Source organism: Engystomops pustulosus, chromosome 2 (genome assembly GCF_040894005.1).
Source record: "Engystomops pustulosus chromosome 2, aEngPut4.maternal, whole genome shotgun sequence".
NCBI lineage: Eukaryota > Metazoa > Chordata > Amphibia > Anura > Leptodactylidae > Engystomops > Engystomops pustulosus.
In genome coordinates, this window is record NC_092412.1 from 61817223 (window position 1) to 61841475 (window position 24253).

General features: G+C 44.2%; 1 protein-coding gene, 2 long non-coding RNA genes and 1 other non-coding gene across 10 annotated transcripts in view; 2 read left to right on the forward strand and 2 right to left on the reverse strand.

Moving 5' to 3' along the window:
• LOC140117809 (uncharacterized) lies at positions 1 to 23896 on the reverse strand. The gene is made up of 3 exons (XR_011853087.1): positions 23814 to 23896; positions 22068 to 22240; positions 1 to 913 (listed from the first exon to the last, which is right to left on the reverse strand). It is a non-coding gene; the product is annotated as an uncharacterized lncRNA (long non-coding RNA).
• Positions 1 to 24253, forward strand: part of R3HDM2 (R3H domain containing 2) — a 74443-nt gene that overhangs the window by 22837 nt on the left and 27353 nt on the right. The window contains exon 1 of one of the 7 annotated variants that reach the window (XM_072134901.1): positions 6284 to 6493. The exons of the other annotated variants lie outside the window; for them this stretch is intronic. The gene's annotated coding sequence lies outside the window, so the exon portion shown is untranslated. Of the gene's footprint in view, positions 1 to 6283; positions 6494 to 24253 lie in introns of those variants that run through there. 7 annotated transcript variants of the gene reach the window in all.
• LOC140117808 (uncharacterized) lies at positions 8669 to 19677 on the reverse strand. Its single transcript, XR_011853086.1, has 3 exons — positions 19627 to 19677; positions 9649 to 9811; positions 8669 to 8902 (listed from the first exon to the last, which is right to left on the reverse strand). It is a non-coding gene; the product is annotated as an uncharacterized lncRNA (long non-coding RNA).
• Positions 19097 to 19222, forward strand: LOC140120085 (small nucleolar RNA SNORA13). Its single transcript, XR_011853514.1, has one exon. It is a non-coding gene; the product is annotated as a small nucleolar RNA SNORA13 (small nucleolar RNA).

Consider the following 24253-nt stretch of genomic DNA (forward strand, 5'->3'; position numbering starts at 1 on the left):
ATTTCATGGCCAGTTCATTACATCTTGTTCTAAATCCCTGTTCCATTTGTGCAAAACATTGAGTATTATGCTAATACACTACAGATGATACAATGTATATGGAAATGGCAAGTAATCTGACCAAAAAGCGGCAGTGAAATTGGTGGGATAAATCTTATACATTTCTTGTTTGATAATACATTTATTATCATGTGTATATTGGAGGAGGTGAAATCTGACGGTAATAAAAGTGGATGTGTGAGCAGCCATAGCCGACGTCCAGGAGAATTAGAAGATGGCAGATGATGTGAATCCTATGATCCAGAGGCAAGTCACGAGGACAGGGGGTGGTTTCCTTTTATAGATAAGTGATAGAATATTTAATTTTTCTCTGGAGGCTTTGGAGAGGAGCAGAGCCGGGAATTTAGGTTGTTAATGAGAAGGTGGCAGCAGGCTGGCGAGATGATGGGCGATTGGCGGAGATAAAAATAAGAGCAGGTGAAGAGCAACGGAGATGTCTGTCCTCCGAGCTGTTATTTTGTATGTGTCTTGTTCCTCCTTACCTAGGCTGCTCTTCTATCCCCGCAGCTTGTAACCATGGTGATATATGATGGTTTAACTCTGCGCTTTTTAGATAGTCTTGGAAAACACAAGGTTCTTCAGTCACCCCCCAAATCCTCATCTGGGGCCGAGCTTCCTCCCATCTATAGCTAGAATCCTGTGTGCTATATTTAGGATTTTTTTTTCTCCATTCTCCTAGCAGATTCTTTCCCCCCTCCTCTTGAATTATTTATCATGGTTGGGAGCGATTTGATAATTTTCCATTCTTATTAGGGGCCACGTGCTCGCCTCCAGCCCTTGACAGATTTGGTTCATGTCCTGCAATGTGGGCTCCGGGTTGAGTCGTAGCCGGGGATTCTGGGAAGACTTCCATCTGCAGTAAATAATAGAAAGAGCGTTTAGTTTTTGTTGTTGTACATCAGGAATTGAAGAAGCATGAATGTTCCCTTCGGGCACAGTGTGTATACGGAGTTAAAGCAGCTGCTGTTCTTTACACTGGGATATAGCGGACACCTAGTACAGATTGTGTGACCCCGACTGAACCAGACAATTCTTCTGTGGATTTGGGACGTGTGCAAGTTTTGATCATGAAGACTTGTATGTCAGCAGATATTAGTGTAGAGAAGGTCTCCTATGATAAACCTGTGGAATTGAAATGTACAGTAGAGGAAAATATGTGATCTGCTTCAGTTTATGGTGCAAGAAAGGAGCACATCTCACTGTCAAATATTTTCCCTGTAAGACCTTAGTTCACATCTTCAGTTATTTGCATTAGTTCTTATTAATGGCGTGGAGGGACAAACACAGGACAGGTGCAAGTCTTTCCGTTCTACCTCACCAGGTTTTGGCTAAGATAACTAATAAAAAATAACTGCAGACATAACAGGGGTGTGAACTGGGCCTTGCCAGTTTTCAGGGCTGACATTTCCCCAATGCTTCTCCAGAGACAGAACATATCTCAGATTGTAAACTGGTGTACAAAACATCAATTTAACATCCGCATAACATTTTGGCAAATTTACTAATTGGATTATTACTGTATACAATGGACTTAGACCAGACATGGATCCCAGGGAGACAGCCCCTCAGCCCCCCAGCAAATTTGTATGGGGCAGGGGGAGAAACTATTAACCCCCTTCCCCCAGTGAAGTTGCTAACCTTAATAAAAATAAGATGGGATTAGCTTTTATAGAATTAATAGAATCATTCAGTCCACATCAGGAGTGCTGAGATCCGCATTCAGCCATAAAACATAAGAACCATGGCAATATTTTGGGTCATATCTCCATTTGTCAAAAGCTACTTGGGCGTGGAGTGTGCTTTAAACCTGCAGCTTGGGCATGTGTAGTACATCCACAGACGCCTCTGTTAATTTGCTTAACACAAAGATATGGTTTTTAATAAAAGCTAAACTTGAGCTCTGACCTAAAGTGTAACTGTAAAGCTAAAGTGATTTTACCAAATTATTATATGTGATTCCCCCTTTGAAAACAAACATAATGTTGCCTACTTTGATGCAATTTCTGTTCTGGAAGAGTGGGACAAATCTTTCTCACCATAGGTGAAGTGGGCGGAGACTAATATCTGTCAGTCAATGCCCTCAGACTGAGGCCAGTTAGCTTGCCCACAGATCCCATGATGCCTTGTGTTCTCTCCATTTAGTTTCCCACAAGTAAATCCACTTGTAAACCCACACTGCACAGTGCACATACAGGATGTGTATGGTGACAGCCTGGCAGCTTTCATCACATGGAGGAGCAGGGAACATGTACAGTACATACACAGGATGTATATGGTGACAGCCTGGCAGCTTCCATCACATGGAGGAGCAGGGAACATGCACAGAGTACATACAGGATGTATATGGTGACAGCCTGACAGCTTCCATCACATGGAGGAGCAGGGAACATGTACAGTACATACACAGGATGTATATGGTGACAGCCTGGCAGCTTCCATCACATGGAGGGGCAGGGAACATGCACAGAGTACATACAGGATGTATATGGTGACAGCCTGGCAGCTTCCATCACATGGAGGAGCAGGGAACATGTACAGTACATACAGGATGTATATGGTGACAGCCTGGCAGCTTCCATCACATGGAGGAGCAGGGAACATGTACAGTACATACAGGATGTATATGGTGACAGCCTGGCAGCTTCCATCACATGGAGGGGCAGGGGACATGTATTAAGTGGTAGAAATCATTAGTAAATGAAATCTTTGCCTGTGCTGAGTGGGATAGCGGTACTGATAGGAAACGGGGAGATCTTGTACCTCACTAATCTTTGTAGGGGACATCTGCATACACATCCAGCTCTGCTACATTAAGTGTCACATGACCTCCTCCCCTGTGAGCAGGGAGCTCATCAGCATATGGAGAGGAGGTAGCCATTGCAGTTGCAGCGCTGAGGTAATCTGAGGGAGATGGCAAATAAATTACTGAATATAGTTAACAAAGATCATAGACAAAGTTGTTTTGCATCCCAAGAGCTATTGATTTGTGGGAAAATAAACCTTTACAGTTACTCTTTTACAGTTCAACCAGCATGGCTATCCACATTGTCTGCAGCTACCCCCCTTTCCGTGTGCTGTCCATATGAGCATGGAGTATCTTCACAAGGCAACTGCTTTTAAAAGCTATTCTGTATTGTGTAAGATGGGCCAAGAAATCCTCCCCATGTTCTTTAGCTTCATCATAGACAGCAGTGCATTGTCCGCTTATTTAGCCCGTTAATGTGCCTTTACATCTTACAGAACCTTACTTGGTATATAATTACCTATCCATTCCCCAGAGGCGTAGCACTCTTACCCAGTCAGTGAGTTTAGTCTCTGGTTGTAGTGTAGTGTAGTGTAGTGTAGTGTAATCTGACAATTTATCCTGATGGGAACCTTATAGGAAATCTACCATAAATGATGCCAAGGCCTCTTTGGGGTGTTTCCGGAGCACTGCGGTGCTGCAGATTCACAGGCTATTAAAGTGTGAAGGAGCATTTACACTTCCCACCATGTGCTGAAACATGCTCTGCTGCTGAGAGACTACGTCGGACAAAGGGGGAAGGGTGAGACAGTGTAACAGGCTTTGAATTTGGCGCAGAGGGGCAACACGACCAGACAAACGCTGCCTCTCATTTGAGCAGTGACGATGATGAATGTGTCGGGGCATGGCCCCTTCCTCAGATGTCTGGCCTTATTTGCCTTTATTGTGCAGGTAAATACAATAATTTATGCACTGGAGACTTCCGTGTGAACAGCGTCTAATATACTTGTGTACTTGCTTATATTAAAGGGAATCTGTCACCAGGAGACCCATTTTTAGCACTCCCCCAGTCCCCACAGAGCATAGTACATACACTGCCAAAGTGTTTTTGTATTAAAAATAGGTTTTACAGAAAAAAAGATATGTTATATTGTACCTTTCATTAGCATCTGCTGTGTGACTAGGCAGTTGCCAATTGGGAGGGACTGGAAAGGAGCAGTTCCCCCCACCCTTGGGAAATTGCTTCTCCATGTGACCTTTTCAAATATATGAAAACACCCATCACTTGGCTTAGCGACGCCCCCTGCTCTTCTACAGCCAATCCCGAGTGTGGTGAGTTATTCATATATTTGAAAAGGTCACATGTTTCCCAAGGGGGGGGGGGGGTGACTGCTCCTTTCCAGCCCCTCACAATTGGCAACTGCCTAGTCACACAGCAACATATCTTTTTTTCTGTAAAACCTATTTTTTTTATACAAAAACACTTTGGCAGTGTATGTACTATGCTCTGTGGGGACTGGGGGAGGGCTAAAAATGGGTCTCCTGGTGACAGGTTCCCTTTAAAGTGTGAGCTATTCACAAAAATCATCTGAGGAAAATGTATGCATGAACCTCTCTGAAGAGCTCATGGCTGTTGTGTATAAATCTCTATCATCTCCTGCAGGAGTGACCCAAAGAATAAAGGCGATGTGTCATTCGGACCATAAAATGGTGCATGTGAGGTTTTTTTTTTTTTTTTTACTTTTGGCCGGCTTCCCAGCACATTGCACAGAATATTCAATAGTGTCACTGGGAAGTACAATATATCCTATAGATAACAAGCCCTCATATGGCCCTGTAAAACTAAAAAAAGTTTTATGGTTTTTAGAAAGTGGGGAGTAAAAACTATTTTTTAAAGCGGAGAGCAACTAAAAAGGTGCAATGAAATTTCCTCCTTCTAAATACTTACCGGTAAATAAAATCCAAATCAAGCATAATAAGCCAGGGTAGATCCAGGCGCCTTGACTGTGGTCATCTCCTTATTTTTGTGATCTACGGCCTCCTTCCTTCTAAGATCAGCTTTTATAAATTTACTATGAGTTTGAGGGATTCCTTGGGATGTTACCTGAGCCCCTCAGTGCTGTAGCTTCACTAGTTGTTACAATGAGCAGAGCATGTATCTCCCCTCCCCCTGTATTTTCTGCTGCAGCTAGATTACACTAGTAGAGAGCAGGGGGAGGGTGACCTGTTCTAAGAGTGAAAAGATGTCACTGAGGGGCACTGGTACGCCCGTCCAATTAGCATAATTTTAACAGTTGATAAGGAAGAAGGCTATGGATAACAAAAGAGGATTACCAGTCTCAGTGCCTGGATCTATGAGTAAGTGTCACTGGTTTATCATGCTGGATTTTGATGATGGGCCCTATCCACCGTTCTTCTCTGTACATTTTAATAGAGATGAATGGAGCAGACGTTCTGTGTCATTCATTACTATGGAGCTGACGGACATCACCGAATGCGATGCTCTGCAATATCCGTCGGCTCAAGTGAGATATACGGAGCAGAACCGTCATGTGTGGCTGTCCGCTCCATTAATCTCCGGGAGCGTCGGAGTCCGACTGAGGTACGTGGGAACCCTCGTTCTCGTGGTCTGTGGGGGTCTCCTCACTGATCACCCCACCCATCAGCAAGTTAGGCCCTATCCACAGGGCCTAACCTGGTTCATGGGAAAACCCCTTTAAACCCCATATTTTACTTTTTGGGTCTGTGGCTTCGAGAGGGCTTGGAGGTGATAAAACATGCATGTTTGTGGCATCATTTAGTGGGTTTTCCCACTAAACGTTATGGCGTTGGAGTAGGGAACTGGTGCATTTCTGGAAAATAAAAAAAACTATTTCAGCTGTGTACTCCTTTCTGATAAATGTATTTTGATGCAGCACCTGGAAGTCAAAATGCTCACAACAAACCTGGATAAATTCACTACGAATGTAATTCTTTTTGCTGTTCAGAGGATCTATAAAACTTGTACTTATGGATTGTGTGGTACGTGTATTTCCCAGCATCATAGTCTTCTACAGTGTACCGTATTAGTGAGAATAAGCCTTCACTCTGTGATTCAGGAGTGCTTAATCTAGTGAGAGCAGAGGTATGTATGGGACTGGGGAAAATATTAATTTTGGCTTCTCATTCTGTTAGGAGTCATGTGGGCGGTCCTACTTGGTGATTGGAATATTGCATGTTCTATAACATGACCAGTAATAATAGCGTGCAGTCCAATTCCGGGTGGATCTGTACCTGTGCACTAGCCCACCAGGCCTGTGTTGTGTTTTTCCTCTTGGTCTTGAAGCAGCTGCGGAGGTTGTTTCCATTAAAGAGTGTTTTGAATGAGAGCGAGCGAGTGTGTGTGTGTGTGTGGGTGGCTGTGTGCGCGACTATTGGCAGAACTCTCAGTGTGACAGCGGATGGGAACAGCTGGGCTCTGCCCTGCTTCAGAGCTGCTTGTCAGAGCAATTATCTTGGCAAAGGAAAGGCAGCCAGAGTCCATAGCCCTCCATTCATAAGGAGAGCTGAAGAGGAGAAGGGAGGGGGGTGAGGAGAAAATAATCCAGCTCCCGAATCATTGCTGAAATCAATCTGCTCCTGCACCTCGCAAAGATGATCTCCTCCATAGGGCGGAATAGCTGATTGTGGTCCCTCGTCCCCCACCCTCCGGTAAGTGTAAGTGATCTGTATGCTGCAGCCGTCTCTCGCTGCCTTCCTGTTTGCCGATTCTTTTATCCCATTCATAAACTCTGTCGGCAATGAAGAGGCCATCTGATGAGCCGGACATTGTGCAGGATAGCCGCACCACACCATCCCTCCATCCTGGGCTGCATTTGCTTATACAATTCATCATTATTCGTCAGCGCTTTGTTATAATCCTGCATGTGAGGGTGGCAGGCGAGACTTTATACATTGCCACCGCAGTGGGGGAAATACTCTGCCTTCCATGATCGGTGCAGGTTAATGCAAATGACGGCTAATTATTCTTGTCATTCATTCAGCCCTCCCTCCATTCATTTAGTCGATGGCGTCACTGATGTGCCTTTGGCATACAGGGGATTCCCACCGTCAGATGCTTGCATGGTCTGCTGCCAAACTCTGAAGGCTGTCCTTGCAACCCTACGTTCCTCTTGTAAACTCAGCATTTTGTGTTATTCTTTCCTGACCCAGCGCGCTGCTTGTTCAGCTGCTTAGACGGTTATTTCTGCTTCCTTAGTGCTAGATATGACGCTGTGCATTATATATCACTCCTCATATGCACATATTACATATCCATCTCACTGTATATAGCCACCATTCAGCCATTGATTTTTCTAGCTGTGTGATAATCCAGGGACTTGCAAATGTCTCCTAAAACTCCTGCCATGTGCCGGGTCTTCTTCCTGCTTCTGTTTTATTTTTAATTGGGCAAAAAAAAGACTCTGACAACTGTCAGCAGCCCTTGTAAGCCCCCCTCCTGCCGTAACCCCTCACAGCCACCTGCTTATCAAACACTCATTCCCACCAGCCCTCGGCCCTAGGGAATATATACATAGTATATACACCGTAGTGTCAGTCTGGTAGAAGTGCATTAGGGCTTTGGCATCCTTGAAGTGTATGTTTGACTACATTTTCATTACCCGTATTGAGGATTAACATGCAAGTGGCCAAGGTGTTCACACGTTTTGCTGCAAAATATGCCATGCACAATGTGACATCTTTGAGGTTATAAAAATTGTGATCGGGTAAGGGGTTTACGGTTGAAAATAAGAGTTCTGTCCTTTGGAGATTTCTGGTCGTAGCTTTATTTCTCTAAACCAATGGGTTAGCACTGTAGTCCATAAATGAGGCCAGGGAGCTCTCACAGGGAGAGTGACAATACCAAAATGTGATGCTCTTGGTCAGCTTCCAAATGTGGAGTCAAAATCAGATTTGTTTTGATACCAGAATGGGACCAATAATTGGGCTGTGCCAATGTCCCCTCCTCTGAGCCTGATGTCTGATGCTTATTTGGCATTGAACTGCCCAGGGAGCAAATGGGTAAGAGGGAGCAATGAGTACTGTGCCCAGGTATGTAACATCCACTGCAGGGCATGGGGCTGTCATTGCAGGGGTAAGGAGCATGGGTGGCACTCATGAATGAAGTGAACTCTGACCCAAAATTCAACTTAAGACAGTGTAATACTTCACTTGCACAGCCTTATCCACCCCACAGCGAGCACCAAGCAAGCTTTTACAGTCCTACCTGCTTTATACACAAGAGAAGAATCTAAAATCCTAGTATTGAACCGTTTGGAAACATGAAATGTCATAATAATATCAGCATTTTGATGCCTTGTGCAATTATTTGACTACTGAGATTGCTGAACAATATTGTAACTTCTGGCTTGTGTGGCTGGGGTAGTCCCATACCCTGGCATGTAGTGTATGGCCAAGATCAGAGATGTTTAAGATACTTGGGGATAGATGGTGCAAAGTTAAACGCACAGGGGGAAATGGCACCATATGTATCGGCGTCTGATGTTGGATGATAAATGGCGCAGTGTCTAGTCTTTACACTTATTACTTGGCTTGGTTTTATTCAAGAAAAATGTGTTAAAAATGTGGAGTGTTTGCATAATTTCCTATTTACCGTTAAGCCACACCCTTTTAGACCACACCCAATTTTATACTGGTTGTAACATTGTCTAAAAATGTCTTAAACTTTTGATCGATGAAACACATTTGTGTTTAAAACAGATTTCTTTTTTTAAACATATTGGCACATCTGAAGGGAATGCACCTCCGGTGGCGTCTTAGGGATCTTTTTCTCCACATATGTCATTGGAGTCTTGTCACACTCACAGATCCTTACCTACACTGACTCTTACTTTCTGTTGGCTTTTAGCTTTTACCATGACCGGGTGGTCCCTGATAAACATATTAGTCCAAATATGAAGTTGTGCCTTTCTATTGTAGTTTTTCCATTTTTTTTTAATTTTTCTCCATTTACCCATATGAAGACTGCCATGAGCAATCCAGAAAATAATGTGCATTCTCCTTAGGCCCATTATCTCTACGTTCTTCTGGCATGGGCGATCCACTAAGTTCATGATTTCCCTGTAAAATAAAAATGTTTAGGGCATTTTCTGTCTTGTAACGATGTGTTGCATTTCCTCTATTTTCATTTTTTTATTTTATTGAATAACTGGGGTTTACCAGGTGGGGGCGTGGCCACAAATACAGACACTATCCAATCACTACTGACTCCATAGATGCGCACTTCTTTTACAGAGGGAATGTGTAAAAACCCATTTGTCAATTTCTAGTAGGAATAACATTATAAAAAGATGCAGAATTATTGTTTCATGCATATTGCGATATTTTGTTAACTTTGTGTCGGGGACGTGACGGATATTCTTTGTTATTAGTGTGTGTGTGTGTATATATGTGTGTATGTATGTATATTATAATATTATTATTGTATAATTTATATGGCTGCCTGGATGTGGAATGGACCATGTTCTGTATGTAGATGGTTTGCATCATGGCCATCTATTGACTTGAGCAGATTTGGGGGATGATGCGATTCTTGTTTTGGATTATTTTTTGTGGCATCTGTGAAAAGTGCTGATTTCTTGTTTCTGCTGCTTTTCCCTCTTGGAATCTGCATTCCCCTCCTCTCCTCCTTCTTCTCCGGAGCTGCAGAGCATCTGTCCTGGTGCATCTACGTCAGCTGGGATTTCCGTCTGTATGACGCAGGTTGGCATTGTGAAGATGGAGCGGGGAGGGACTGGGAGGGGAAAGCCAGCATTGGCTGCTAGGGAGGTTGTAAGAGAGCGGGGCACCGAGGACCCTGCACTGACCTTGACAAGCACAGAAAGTGCCGTGACAGATCACTGCCTCCTGATATGATTGAGAGCACACAGAATGACTTCCATGTAAGCCATTCAGGGAACCCCCGTGGAGGATATCCCTATGTCTTGGTTGCCAAGTGATGGTTTAGTGACGTCAATGGCAGTTCCCAGGCTGGGGAAAAAAAAACATTTTAACAGTTTAATTGCCAATAAGTCTGCATTGCAGTCTCCTGTGGTTTACAATGATCATTCCTTACTCCATGTTATAGCTATGAGCCCGGGATATGCATCTGTATCGGAGTATTTTTCTGCATATGATTAGATATTTAGTGTCTTTACAGAGAAAATAATATTATTATTAATCATTTAATAATAAACCCATATATATAACGCTCCTTATTGGAAAAAGGCATGTTATTCTATACACGTGAGCCATGTCATGTTACCCATGAATTGGGTATTGAGTTAGCAATGTGTCGGTTACGATACTGATGGCCGAATTTTTCTACAGATATGAGTGATGCCATAACTCTTCCAAATTTACATAACACCCATCTAAGAGAAAATTGCAGCAGCACATATACCTGGGGAGGAATGACTGCACTTTTAATTTATTGGAATCATAAATCTGGCTTTACATGGTGTTGCTCTAGCTGTGGTTCTTTAAGTCACTATTTTCGAGTGGTGAGAAAAGGCTCAAAACCCATTGCAGTTTTTTTTGCCACTTTTTGATGCCAAAAAGTCAAGAAAATCCTATGCCAAAACCTATGCTATGCTAGTGTTCTGGTTCATACTGTCTTGTCTGCAGGCAACATGTTATAGAACAGGAGTTAAAGTAAATCTACCATCAAAAGGCACCGTGACTGTCGTAATCTTCTTATTTGTTATTCACAACCACCTCCTTTCTAAAGTCAACTTTAGTAAAATTATGCTAATGAGCCTGGAGGGTGTTACCACAACCCCTCAGTGCTTACAGTGGTCTGGGGTATTCATGAGATATCATTGGATCCAGGCGAATCCCTGCATCGCATTAATACCAAACCTGACCCATTTGCGATGGTCCCATCCCGAGATATGCATATCTCTGGATCTAAGGGTGCTAGTGCCTTGGGAATTGGGGCACTGGGATCCGCTGACATAACAAAACCAAAAATGCAGTTCCCCTTGGGCTGAGGTGGACTATAACTTCATATCCAATATATTGGTCCGAAAGTTTTCTGACTCATTGTCTCCTTTTTAAGAAATGGAAGGAGACCTATGGAGACATCCAAGGAGTGGTTAAAGCTACCCCGCCTGAAGTGATAGTTATCACCCTAGCTAGCTCAATTAGGCTAACTAAGCTCATGCTGGGGGAAGTAAGGGATATGGGTGGCTTGATTGAGTAGGACAATGTTTGGCATGTGGATCTCCCTTGTTCGTCACACTCGTCCCATGGGAAACTCTTCCGTCATGCATCGATTTCAAATTTAAAAAAAAAAAAAACTCTGTTGTCCCCCATATCTTCTGCCCCCCTCCTCACTGGCCACTTCCAGGGACTAGGGCCACAGATCTGCCTACAGAAAGGTGAACTTTTATCCAACTTATCTTATTTTCTGAAAAAGCCAGCTTTACTATTAAAACTACATTATTCTCTACGGGGACATGTGGGAGGCAGAAAAAGGGCTCCGGATGACGGGTTCCCTATAAACTCTGCTGATCTGTCTGCACACACATGTCAGCAGTACCAAGTCCTTATATAACCTCAAGTTTCTTTTAATCTTTAAATGTTTCAGCCTTGCTATTGTTCCTTTCCTTAAATATCCCAAGTAAAGCTGTAAACAATTTGGACGTCATGTCTAAGGACTGTTTTTCTACAGTGACTCATGCAGTTTCAGTAAAAGACCTGTTTTATAGCGTTAGAAAGATGACATCTGCTGTGTAACATGTCCTGTACTTCCACAATCAGGATGGTTCTGTGTAGGTTGTTGGTGATCGTTTCCTAAGCTTAACCCCTTAAGGACGCAGCCTGTTTGCAGGTTAAGGCTGGTGCCACACGTGGCGCTTTTGTCTGCGTTTGCGAACGCAAACGCAGACAAAGTCGCGCCCACCGGGGCGGGCCTCGGCCCGATCGCATCGGCGTTTCTATGGAAACGCCTGCGATCGGGAACGAGACGCCGGTGTTTCGCGTTAAATTAACACGAAACACCGGCGGCTCGTTCCCGATCGCAGGCGTTTCCATAGAAACGCCGATGCGATCGGGCCGAGGCCCGCCCCGGTGGGCGCGACTTTGTCTGCGTTTGCGTTCGCAAACGCAGACAAAAGCGCCACGTGTGGCGCCAGCCTAAGGCTCGCAACTTTTTTTGGAAATTTGACCAGTGTCTCTTCCTGTGGTAATAACTTTTCAACGCTTTAAGATATCTCTGTGATTTTGAGATTGTTTTCTCGTGAGACATTGTAGTTTATGTTAGTAGTGTCATTTCGGTGATCCGTTCCTTTTTTGGGGGGTAAAAATTCAAAAATTTAGGAAAAATTTGAAAAAAATGACTATTTTCAAAGTTTCAAATGTTATAATTTTTAGACAAAAAGTGATACCACAAATTTTTTTTGATAGAAACCTTTTGCCATTGGTCTTCTTTTTATATCCATAATTTGTTTTACGTTTCCATTATTTTTATGGATGTGAGAAGGTTTGAAGTTTTAGTAGCAACTTCTCAGATTTTCTTGAAATTTGAAAAATGCGAACTTTTTGGTGATCGATTCAGTTTGGAAGTGCCCTATAAAGGCTTATGTACTATATACCCCCACAAGTAACACCATTTTATGAACCTAACATCTCAACCTATTCAAATCAGCATTTAAGAAGTCTGTTAACCCTTTAATTATTTTTCCGGAAGCATATGAAAATGGAGTGGAAATTTTGAAATTTCAATTTTTGATTTCAATCTTTCCAATTTAGCCCTAAAACGGATACATTCAGAAGGAATTTGAGGTAAATATATATTCCTAATTTCTTGCCCTGCTTCTTCCGAGTACGGCAATACCAGACATGTGGATGTCAGCTGCTGTTTCCCCGCACATCGATGTCCAGAACAGAGTTAGCGATACCGGGAATTTGGAAGGCCAATTTGGCTGCAAATATTTTGTGGTGCCACAGTGTAATTGAAGAGCCCCTGAAGTAAAAGTACAATAGAAAACCCCCCAAAATGTCACCATTTCGGAAACTAGACCCCTCAAAGAATTTATCGGTGGTTGTGGTGAGCATTTTAACCCCCGACACGCTGGTCATAATTAAATGCAAAGTAAATGGTGCAGAGTAAAAATTGCGTTTTTATCTCAAAAATGTCATTTTAGTGCCTCATATACTGTGCCCAACCCATGCCACTTTAGACAAACACCCCAAAAATCATTCTGCGGGTTGTCCTGAGTACAGCAATACCACACATGTGCCAATAATTTACAGGCTGGGCACACGGCAGGGGTCAGGAAGAAAGAAGCACAATTTAGGTTTTCAAGCTTCGTTTTCACTAGATTGGTAATGGGGGGTACCCCCGAGGTACCAGTACAATAGAAAGCCCAAGTAGTGAACCCATTTTGGAAAGGGCACCCCTCAAAGAATGTATGTAGGCTTGTATGAGTATTTTAACCCCTAAGGTGCTGGCTCAAATGTAATACAAAGTGAGTAGTGCAGAGAAACAGTTGTATTGCAATTTATCAAATATGCCATTGAAGTGACAAGTATTTTGCCCAACTCATGCCACTGGGGAAAAACACATCAAAAATCATTCTGCGGGTTACCCCGGTTAGGGCAATACCCCATAGGAGGCAATAATCTGTAGGATGGTGACACGGCAGGGCTCAAAAGGGAATAACTTGTTGGAGCACAGACATTGTACTTTTTTTTTTTCTTTTTGGCATCATGAAAGATTTGTAGATGCCAATAGGGGCCAGTACAGTAGAAACCCCTAAGAACTGACCCTATTTTGGAAACTACACCCCTCCATGAATTAATCTAGGGGTATAGTTAGCATTTTAACCCCACAGGTGGACCCCTGAAAAAGTGCAAAATGGATAGTGCATAGTAAAAAATATCTATTATGTCATTTTGTGCCCAGCTGCTGCCATGGGAGACAAACACCCTAAAAATCATGATGCATGTTTTCCCGGGTAAAGCATACGGGACAGTAATCTACAGGCTGGGCACATGGCAGGGCTTAGAAGGGAAGGTGCGGCATGATGTATAAGCTGTGCGTCAGGGTAACAACAGGGTACTCTAAAAATCCAGGGATGTATGATAAATTCGGAAGCAATCTTTCATACATAACCCTGGTTTTTCTGGGCATGTCTCACAGTGATGAATGGTGTCCTTCCGAATGCCATTTTTGGAGCACACCCTGCACCTCTTTTGTGACCTTCCCTTGCTGGCTGTTTGGGGAACTACTCCTGGAAAGTGCTGCCCTGGTACAATACGTGTTGGGGCCTCACTTCCAGATGTGCTAGCACTCCCCCCTTCCTGGTCTCCAAAAAGAAAGTACTTTATTACCATCTCTTGAAATTCCAGGAAAGTTCCCCTCTGGCCGGCATATCGATGCAGCACATAAGCATTATACAATGCCATCTGCATGATGTGCACGGCCAGCTTCTTGTACCACACCCTCGACTTCCGCATGGCATTGTACGGCTGAAGCACCTGGTCAGACAAGTCCACCCCTCCCATGTATTTGTTATAATCTAAAATACAGTCTGGCTTGGGGGTTTCTGTACTGGCACCTCGTACTGGGACAGGGGTGGTGGTGTGCTCATGTATTGTGGTTAATACAAGGACCTCTCTCTTGTCCTTGTACTTAACACACAATACAGAGTCGCTGCATAGTGCCCTGCTTTCGTGCCTTTTAAGTTTTTGCCCAAGCAGCGACTTAGGGAGACCTCTCTGATTTCTGCGTACAGTGCCGCATGCCGCAGTATTTCTGGAAGTGAGGCACTTGAACAGGGTGGTGCTGGTGTAGAAATTGTCCAGGTAGAGGTGGTAGCCCTGGTCCAGCAGTGGGTGCACTAAATCCCACACTATCTTCCCTGTAACACCCAGGAAGGGGGGGCATTCTGGGGGCACTATAGAGGAGTCCTTCCCTTCATATACCCTGAACTTGTATGTGTACCCTGATGAACTTTCGCACAGCTTATACATTTTCACACCATATCTTGCCCTCTTATTGGGCAGGTACTGGCGGAATTGAAGTCTCCCTTTGAATTGTACCAGGGACTCGTCTATGCTCACATGTTTGGCGGGAGTATATGCCTGGGCAAACTTGGCACTAAAATGATCTAATATGGGCCTGACCTTAAATAACCGATCATAACTGGGGTCACCTCTGGGTGGGCACTGTGTGTTGTCAGTGTAGTGCAAAAACTTATGGATGGCTTCAAAGCGCATCCTGCTCATTGCCATGCGGAACATGGGGGTGTGGTACAGTATATCTGTGCTCCAGTAGTCCCTGATTGAAGGCTTCTTTACTATCCCCATAAGGAGTATTATGCCCCAATACTTGTACATCTCTGCTGCAGTGACAGGGGTCCACCTGTAGGGTTGTGCATAAAAGGACGTGGGGTTTTGGGCAATATGTTGTGCAGCGTAGAGATTTGTCTGAAATATAATAATATGTAGCAGCTCCTCATCAAAAAAAAACTTAAAAAAGTCTACAGCTCTGAGCCCTGTCGTGTCAAAGTTAATGCCAGGATGGCCCAAAAAGTCAGGGACCTGAGGGGTATAATTATCTGGGGCTACCCATGTGGGGTCAGTGGAAGCCCCAGACGCTTCTCCTGCAGAAGTCCCAGGCACTTCTCCTGCAGAAGTCCCAGGCACTTCTCCTGCAGAAGTCCCAGGCACTTCAATTGCAGAAGTCCCTGGAACCCTACGGCGCCTTCTTGGGGGTCCTTCCAGGTCACTAGAAGATGAGCAGGAGGATGATGATAGGTAAAAGGGACCATCATCCCCACTAGCTGACTCGGTGTCAGAGGCAAGCATGTTATATGCCTCCAACACGGTGTACGTCTTCTGAGACATTGCACACAAAAAAAAATAGAGAACAAGAAAAATTAGATAATGTGCACCAAACTACACGGATAAACCGTCTAGCAGGCACACAAAAAAAAAATATAATGCACACCAAGCCACACGGACCAGCCGCACAGATGGCACACAAAAAATAATGCGCACTAAACTACACGGACAAGCCGCACAGATAGCACACAAAAAAAATAATGCGCACTAAACTACACGGACAAGCCGCACAGATAGCACACAAAAAAAATAATGCGCACTAAACTACACGGACAAGCCGCACAGATAGCACACAAAAAAAAAAGATAATGCACACCAAGCCACACGGACCAGCCGCACAGATGGCACACACAAAAAGTAGCTATGTACGGGTACACCTACGGCGTTCTGGAAAAAAATATTACCAGGCACCGAAAAAAACCCTATGTGCACCGCGCAAAAAGGCGCTACAAATGCACCTAGCTTGCCCTAAGACAAACTAACTACCGCTAAGACTGCTAAAGATTCTGTGCAGCGCTATTCACACGGCGCACTGAAAAGTGCGTCCAGTGCAGAACAACGCTAACACAGCGCACTGAAAAGTGCGTTTGGGTTCAGAAGGGACAGACAGGGAAAAACGGAAGACACGTGGGATCACACAAGGCGATCACACAGGGAACACACAGGACACAGGAAAAAACAGATAGGATGGGAATTTGTAGGGAACAATAGGGATCAGATAAGGATCAGAACACTATTTATAGTGTAAAAGTGTATTTTGGTGCACACAGTAACGCTCTTTCCTCTCTCCAGCGATACCAAACCAAAATGGTGCCGCTGGAGGAAGAGGAAAGTGCTAAAAGCACGTTTTTTAGCCTAAAATCGCTGTAATTGGCCAGTCAGGTTTGACTGGCCAATCACGGCGATCGGCGGGCGGGACCAATTTGATTGGTCGGGTGACGGAGACAGGAACTCCTCCTGCCTCTGTCACCCAAATTTCAGCCCGATGTCACCACGTCTCGCGACGTGGTGACAATTCTAAAATAGTATGCGCTCGCGCAGTAGCTGTACTGCGCTGAGCGCCAATAGTGGGAAGCTGCGCAGTACAGCTACGGCGCGGAGCGCTAAGGGGTTAAAGAGTAACTGCACTTTTTTTCCTGATATGTGAACTCTGTAATACAGGTGGTTACCTACTTAAGGACACTTAGAGGCTACCCCTAGTTAAAGATGGGCCCCTCTACCCACTGTGACCTCTGGTGAAGCTCTCAGGATGCTTTACTATAGTCCGACAGAATTGATCAGCTGTAAGGAGTCTGTAATGAAGCTTTATTGATAATCTTGTATGTAACCCGGGGTCTGCCTGTATAGTTCATTAAGGGGAACCTACCACCACGGATCTACCTATAAAGGTAGATCGGACAGTAGGTTGATCTATAGGGCTAATCCTCACGTCCTCGCACTTATTTGATAACTTTTATTATCATTATATGTAAATTTTCTAAAGCCGCTACCAGGGAGTAGAGTAGCCGGAGCTGAGGCTACATGGTGCGGCTACTCCACGCCCCAGTAGCCTCTTTGTTTCCCCAACCTGAAATCTTCGGCGTACAGCTTCTCATAGCTATGCGCCCTGGTCCGACAAACCGCCTGTTCTGCGCATCCTCACGTCCTATAGATTCACCTACCATCTGATCTACCTTTTATAGGTAGATTCGTGGTGGTAGGTTTCCTATAATTCTGAAGCTTCTCTGGATCTTTATTCTGCTCCTTCTTCCTCCTTTAGGGAGTAGTGTTTTTGAAATTCCATATACGGTATAAAAAAATGTGGAAAGCAGGAGGGAAAAGGACACGGGAACATAATTATGTTTTATTGTGTGCACTATTTATTTATGCAACCTTGTTACAAGTTTGGTTACACTTTGAGGGTGCGGTCACACGTCGCGTTTAACACATGCGTTTAAAAAATGCATTGCAACAGCTGAAGATGATTTGCCTAATTAAACAGCTGTTAACACGTGTGTTTACAAAATGCAACATTAATGCATGCGCTAACACAATCGTTAACATTTGCATCTTGTAAACGCAAGTGGTAACAGCTGTTTAATTAGGCAAATGCATTAAACGCGACGTGTGACTGCACCCTCAGGGATCTTATTGGCTGGGTCTTTGTTGGTATCCTTGGCACCTTTATACTTTGATTTCTTGATTCTTAAAAACACATTGGATGGAAGTTAATAACCAGGATTACAGGACAAGACTCTTAGCATGGGGTAAAGATGTACAGTGGATGAGATCAGTAACACTGGGAAGAGGTGATCATTGGCGCCTCATAGCTGTCATTGCAGTTTCCTTTTTTTAGTCTGTTTTCATGACATGATCACTGGTGTGATTTCCTAACACTTTACACTTGAAGTTCTGTGTTTTTTCCTTCTCTCTATAAATATCTCCTCCAAGCAGGATGTGATTGAGAAAGATAAGCTCAGCTCTAGGATATAAATGTATATATCTGTTTTGAGTCTCGTAGAATAGATGGTGAGAGTCTCCATTGCACCCCCTTCCTGACTCAGTGTTTGGAGCATGGTGGCTTATGGGCAGCAAGGTGGCTTAGTGGTTAGCATTACAGCCTTGCAGCGCTGGGCACCTGGGTTCAAGTACCATGGCCAATATCTGCAAAGAGTTTTTGTGTTCTCTCCATGTTTGCATGGGTTTCCTCTGGATCCTCCTTTTTCCTCCCACACTCCAAAAACATACTGTTAGGTTGATTAGATTGTGAGCACCATTGGAGACAGGGACCAATTTGGCAAGCTCTGTACAGTGCTACGTAATCTGTGTGCGCTGTACAAAGAAATTATAATTATTTAGAGGGGTCTCCCTGTATCAGTGTGTGCACGGTAGTGTATGAGCTTGGATGAAGCAGATGAGACCTGGTGATAGTAGACGTAACATCATCTGCAGACTGGGATTTAGATCTGATTTCTTAAAGGGAACTTGTCACCATTACACATACATGTTTTTAAAAGTGCTAATATGGTTATTGAAATAAACTATATGAAACTTTACCTGCCTTTCAGCCGGATTCTTCAGCTGAGCGCTCGGGATGATAGAGATTCAAACCTTAAAGCAGGTCCCCGATCCCTCCTCCCATCATCCTTTCTCCCCCTGATGACATCTGCTTACTGCAGCAAGCAATTCTTGCACTTTAGTAATGAGCCCCCTCCTTCCTGCATGCACACTGAGAGGTGAAGGCTGCTCGGCGCAACTCTCAGTTCACCATGCACTGGGGTTGCGGGACGCGGATGAGCCACTTTCACTTCTCGGTGCATGTGCTGAATGGAGAAGGCGCACCACGCAAGCACCAGAATAGCTTACTGTGGTGAGCCCACGTCCTGAGCAGGCAGGGAGTAATGTATTCGTAATGTAAGGCAATGCTTTTTTTCTCTGCAGCTTTGCCTTTGTGTTACCCGTTCATTTATGTAGTGATGAATGTGGTGTCAAAAAAGGCGTACAGTAACCTCCCTGCCACCGGCAGTGCCTTGTGACGTTCATGGTGACCAGGTGACATGGAGAACAACCAGAAGTACCACCAGAACGAGAATGAATTGTATTCCTATCATGGCCACTAATCCCTCCCTAGCTGTGGTTCTAGGGTCAGGACGGGTTTATAGCCAATATACAAGGTATGAGCAGGGCCCTCATTCCTGTTGTGTCATGTGACAATAATATTATTCTGCAATGTCTCATTTTATTTATATATGTTCCCCATAATCTGTAAAGCCCCAGGGAATACGATGGCATTATATAAAGGGGAATAAGAATAAGTTGCCAGGAAGAAACCCTACGCCTATGGCTACATCTGCAAAATGCAACTTGCGGGTTTGATGGTCATGTAAGGCTTTATCTTCACAATCCTTGCAAGAAAATATGATATGCTGACAATTGCCTATAGTGGAGGCCCCTGGTGATATAGATGACTATACCTGCAGTGTACACTATCTGCATGACCATAGTAGTAGTAGTGGAGCCCTCTGCCATGTTCGCTGATTACACCCTGGTTAGGTGAATAGGGGCATTAGGCTCTGTATAGATGATGATCCAGTGTGTTCTCTCTTCTCTGCCTCTCCTACAAGCATCACCTCCTCGCCGGCTGCACATGGTGATAGAACTGGTTGCCACGGAGCTGGAATTGTGATTGGTTCTCCACTTCTTCCAATGAGATAAAATATGTTGTCGTTATCATAAGTGTAACCTTGTGGATGTGTCTCCTCTCTGAGATTACACGTGTAAGCAGTGAGAGCAGTGTATGAGGGGGCTCTGGTATGGGGCTCCACCACTGCACAGCATGGAGGGCAGCACAATGTTACTCATCCATAACCACACTCCATGTGCAATGTCTGCAGAGTTTATCCAGGAGTAATTCCATATCCATTCCATTCCACAAGATGTTCCACACAATACACTGGATTTTGAAGCATTTTTGTTTTTGTACCTACTGAAATCTACAGTGAATAAGTGATATGTGGCGGATCCTATTTCCAATAGAAAATCCATTTCAATAGGGTGTACATGGGATTCAATTAAATCCTATTCACTATTTTACTCCTGAGTGTGTTATTCCTGTGGTGTAAGAAATCTGACGTCCACAGATGGGGGTTGTGCTCAAAGCCCAACACCGTGCAGCACGCTTGGCATTTGCCAGGGAACACCAGGATTGGCAAATTTGGCACTGGCACCCTGTGCTGCTCACAAATGAAAGCAGGTTCACACTGAGCAGATGTGACAAGAGTCTGTAACCGTTGTGGAGAGCGATCTGCTGCCTGAAATATCCTACAAAGATGAGACCCCTGGTGAGACCAAAGGTGGGGGGGTGGTGGCTTGGGTTCCTCTTAATGCAGGACAATGCTAGGCCTGACTGAATCTGGTTGAGCACTTCTGAGACATCATGTCTCACTCCATACACCAACGTAACATTGCACCACAGACTGTCCAGGAGTTGGCAGATGCTTTAGTCCAGGTTTGGAAGGAGATTTCTCAGGAGACCATCCGCAACCTCATCATGACCATGCCGAGGCTTGTAGGGAGGTCATACAGGCAGGTGGAGGTCACACACAATACTGGGCCTCATTCTGACTTCTTTTAAGTACATTAAATCAAATTTGGATTAGCCTGTAGTGAGGGTCCCTTTATTTTTATGAGCATTGTACACTCACCGGCCACTTTATTAGGTACACCATGCTAGTAACGGGTTGGACCCCCTTTTCCCTTCAGAACTTCCTCAATTCTTCGTGGCATAGATTCAACAAGGTGCTGGAAGCATTCCTCAGAGATATTGGTCCATATTGACATGATGGCATCACACAGTTGCCGCAGATTTGTCGGCTGCACATCCATGATGCGAATCTCCCATTCCACCACATCCCAAAGATGCTCTATTGGATTGAGATCTGGTGACAGTGGAGGCCATTTGAGTACAGTGAACTCATTGTCATGTTCAAGAAACCAGTCTGAGGAGATTCCAGCTTTATGACATGGCGCATTAGCCTGCTGAAAGTAGCCATCAGATGTTGGGTACATTGTGGTCATAAAGGGATGGACATGGTCAGCAACAATACTCAGGTAGGCTGTGGCGTTGCAACGATGCTCAATTGGTACCAAGGGGCCCAAAGAGTGCCAAGAAAATATTCCCCACACCATGACACCACCAGCACCAGCCTGAACCATTGATACAAGGCAGGATGGATCCATGCTTTCATGTTGTTGACGCCAAATTCTGACCCTACCATCCAAATGTCGCAGCAGAAATCAAGACTCATCAGACCAGGCAACGTTTTTCCAATCTTCTACTGTCCAATTTCGATGAGCTTGTGCAAATTGTAGCCTCAGTTTCCTGTTCTTAGCTGAAAGGAGTCCGACGTACTGTGCGTTCAGAGATGCTCTTCTGCCTACCTTGGTTGTAACGGATGGCGATTTGAGTCACTGTTGCCTTTCTATCAGCTCGAACCAGTCTGCCCATTCTCCTCTGGCATCAACAAGGCACTTCTGCCCACAGAACTGTCGCTCACTGGATGTTTTTTCTTTTTCGGACCATTCTCTGTAAACCCTAGAGATGGTTGTGCGTGAAAATCCCAGTAGATTAGCAGTTTCTGAAATACTCAGACCAGCCCTTCTGGCACCAACAACCATGCCACGTTCAAAGGCACTCAAATCACCTTTCTTCCCCATACTGATGCTCGGTTTGAACTGCAGGAGATTGTCTTGACCATGTCTACATGCCTAAATGCACTGAGTTGCCGCCATGTGATTGGCTGATTAGAAATTAAGTGTTAACGAGCAGTTGGACAGGTGTACCTAATAAAGTGGCCGGTGAGTGTATATACATATCAAAGTTCCAAATATGGACAGCACCCAAACTGCTTCTTACCTTGTGCTGGTGGATAGTAGCAGTGTATCCAAATGAAAGAAATGGTCCCGCCACTTCCAGGTAGCTTTTAACTTCTTTTTATTGTAGGTACAATTTGTCAGAAAGTATAGCATCCATTTAATATTCCGGACGTGTTTCGGCTCAACTGAGCCTTTTTCAGCAGCTTTTTGTACCTACAATAAAAAGAAGTTAAAAGCTACCTTGAAGTTCTGGGACCATTTCTTTCAAGTGTATATACATAACCAGGTTGCTATTTTATGCAGGTTAACCATTGCTAGAACCAGTTCCATGCAAAATTGCCTTATTTAGGAAATTGGTGGCATACATTTGAGACCTCATGCACACAAACTTGTTCTTCAGGTTTGAGCTAGGTGATCAAACTGAGGCTGCCTCATAGCCACCGGTGCGGTGGGGACGTTTGCCATAGAGGTAAGGAAGTGAGTTTTGTTCACACGCCAATGTCATACGGGAAGGAAATGGCACACAGCCCGTTGCTTTGCAGCCTGCAATGTGGACATGGTTGAGTGCATGAGACCTTACTCACATAACCTCTACTGGGGGCAGTATTCCAATTTAGCATTGCACATAGAGAATCTTCAGCAAATAAGGGGATTTCTCCATTGAACCTATTTATAATCTATCCTGTGGACCTACTTCTGGGACCAACTATCTTGGAAATGATTCTCTACTGACCCCCCTTACCTTTCCCCTGACGTAGTACTAGGTGTCATGAACAGGGGTAAAGCCAGATAAATCCGTATGTGGCCTTTTTTCAAGGAGTAAAACTGCCTGTACAATGTCTATGATGCTTGTACTGGCATTAATGCAACTTGTGGCTGCTACTGTATTACACATTTGGGTTATCCACGCTGCATGATAGCGGTTGATAGATCTGTTCTCTAGGATGGCCATATATATCAGTAAGATAAGCTTCAATCAACAGAAGGGAGGGAGCTACTAGTACCTGACAACTATAGAGATTTATGTTGCCTATTAGTTAGATGGAGTATTTGGGGCTCTGTATGTACACATAACATCTCTATAATAACCTATGTATACAGATGTAGACTTTTACTCTGCTGGTGGGGGACTTCCAATTTGTTGTCATGTTATGGATTAACATTGGTTGGTGCTTTCTATTGAATGACTAAATCTATGTATGTATACCTGTGTTATATAAAGCCCTTATATGGGACCTGTCTGTACCTCTCAAACTTTTTTGCATTCCTAAATTGACAGAAAAATTTTGTTTCTTCCGATGTGTATCATTTACTACCAGTAATGAGTTTTAGACAAAATTGTATCCTTAAAAGGAGTGCTCATCAGGTCCATGTTGCTTAGACCGCAACCTAGGGTTATTTAGACAAGATGACAACTGATGACAGGTTCCCTTTAAGACTTATGTCTGCTTTCATCTTCCGGCCTAGATTGGAAACTCTCGTGAGAACTCATTTCTGTCTGACGATGTTATTTCTCTGTAATCTATTATTTTATATGTATATGTTATTATATGCTACATAAATATTTATTGTCTTATGTGTCACTTTGTAATATTTGACTGAATCTGTAATCTGTGTTAATCTAAATGACCCCCCCCCCCCCCCCCCCCCGCTGTCCATGAGCAGGTAGGCCATAGCTTTCTTGTGATAGCCCTCTGTGGTGGCTGATGTGAGCAGTGCAGGGGTGGCCTGTGCAGCAGTGTTACCTCTGTGCTATCTGCGATGTGTGGGATCACTCTCCATATACCTGCATCTTGTCCTCGTTTCCTTGTGTCGCTCTGCTCTTGCGCGCTCTTGTCAGAGACGATCATGTCTTCCTCCTCCTCACTGCCTCCCACGCTGTCCTGGGGGACGGAGGCTGATTCATTCATACAGATAAAAGGGCCTGCCTTCTACAGGAACCTTAATGATACACTAGAACACAAGCCGGACATGCAGGGGAGAATGAGCAGGGTATGCGGGGCTATCGTGACATGGGCACCCTTTGTCATCCATGTTTTTAGTTGCTTTTGTTTCCAGGATAGTAAAGGAATTGTGTATCAAATGACCGTGATCAGAGCTGATGTCCTTTTTTGAGCTTTGTATAGTTGCGCTGCTGACTATATATTGATGTTTTATCTTGTGGCTATGGATATGTTAGCTCTTTAGACCACACAAGTTGTGAAGGCCGCAGTTATTCGTGAATAT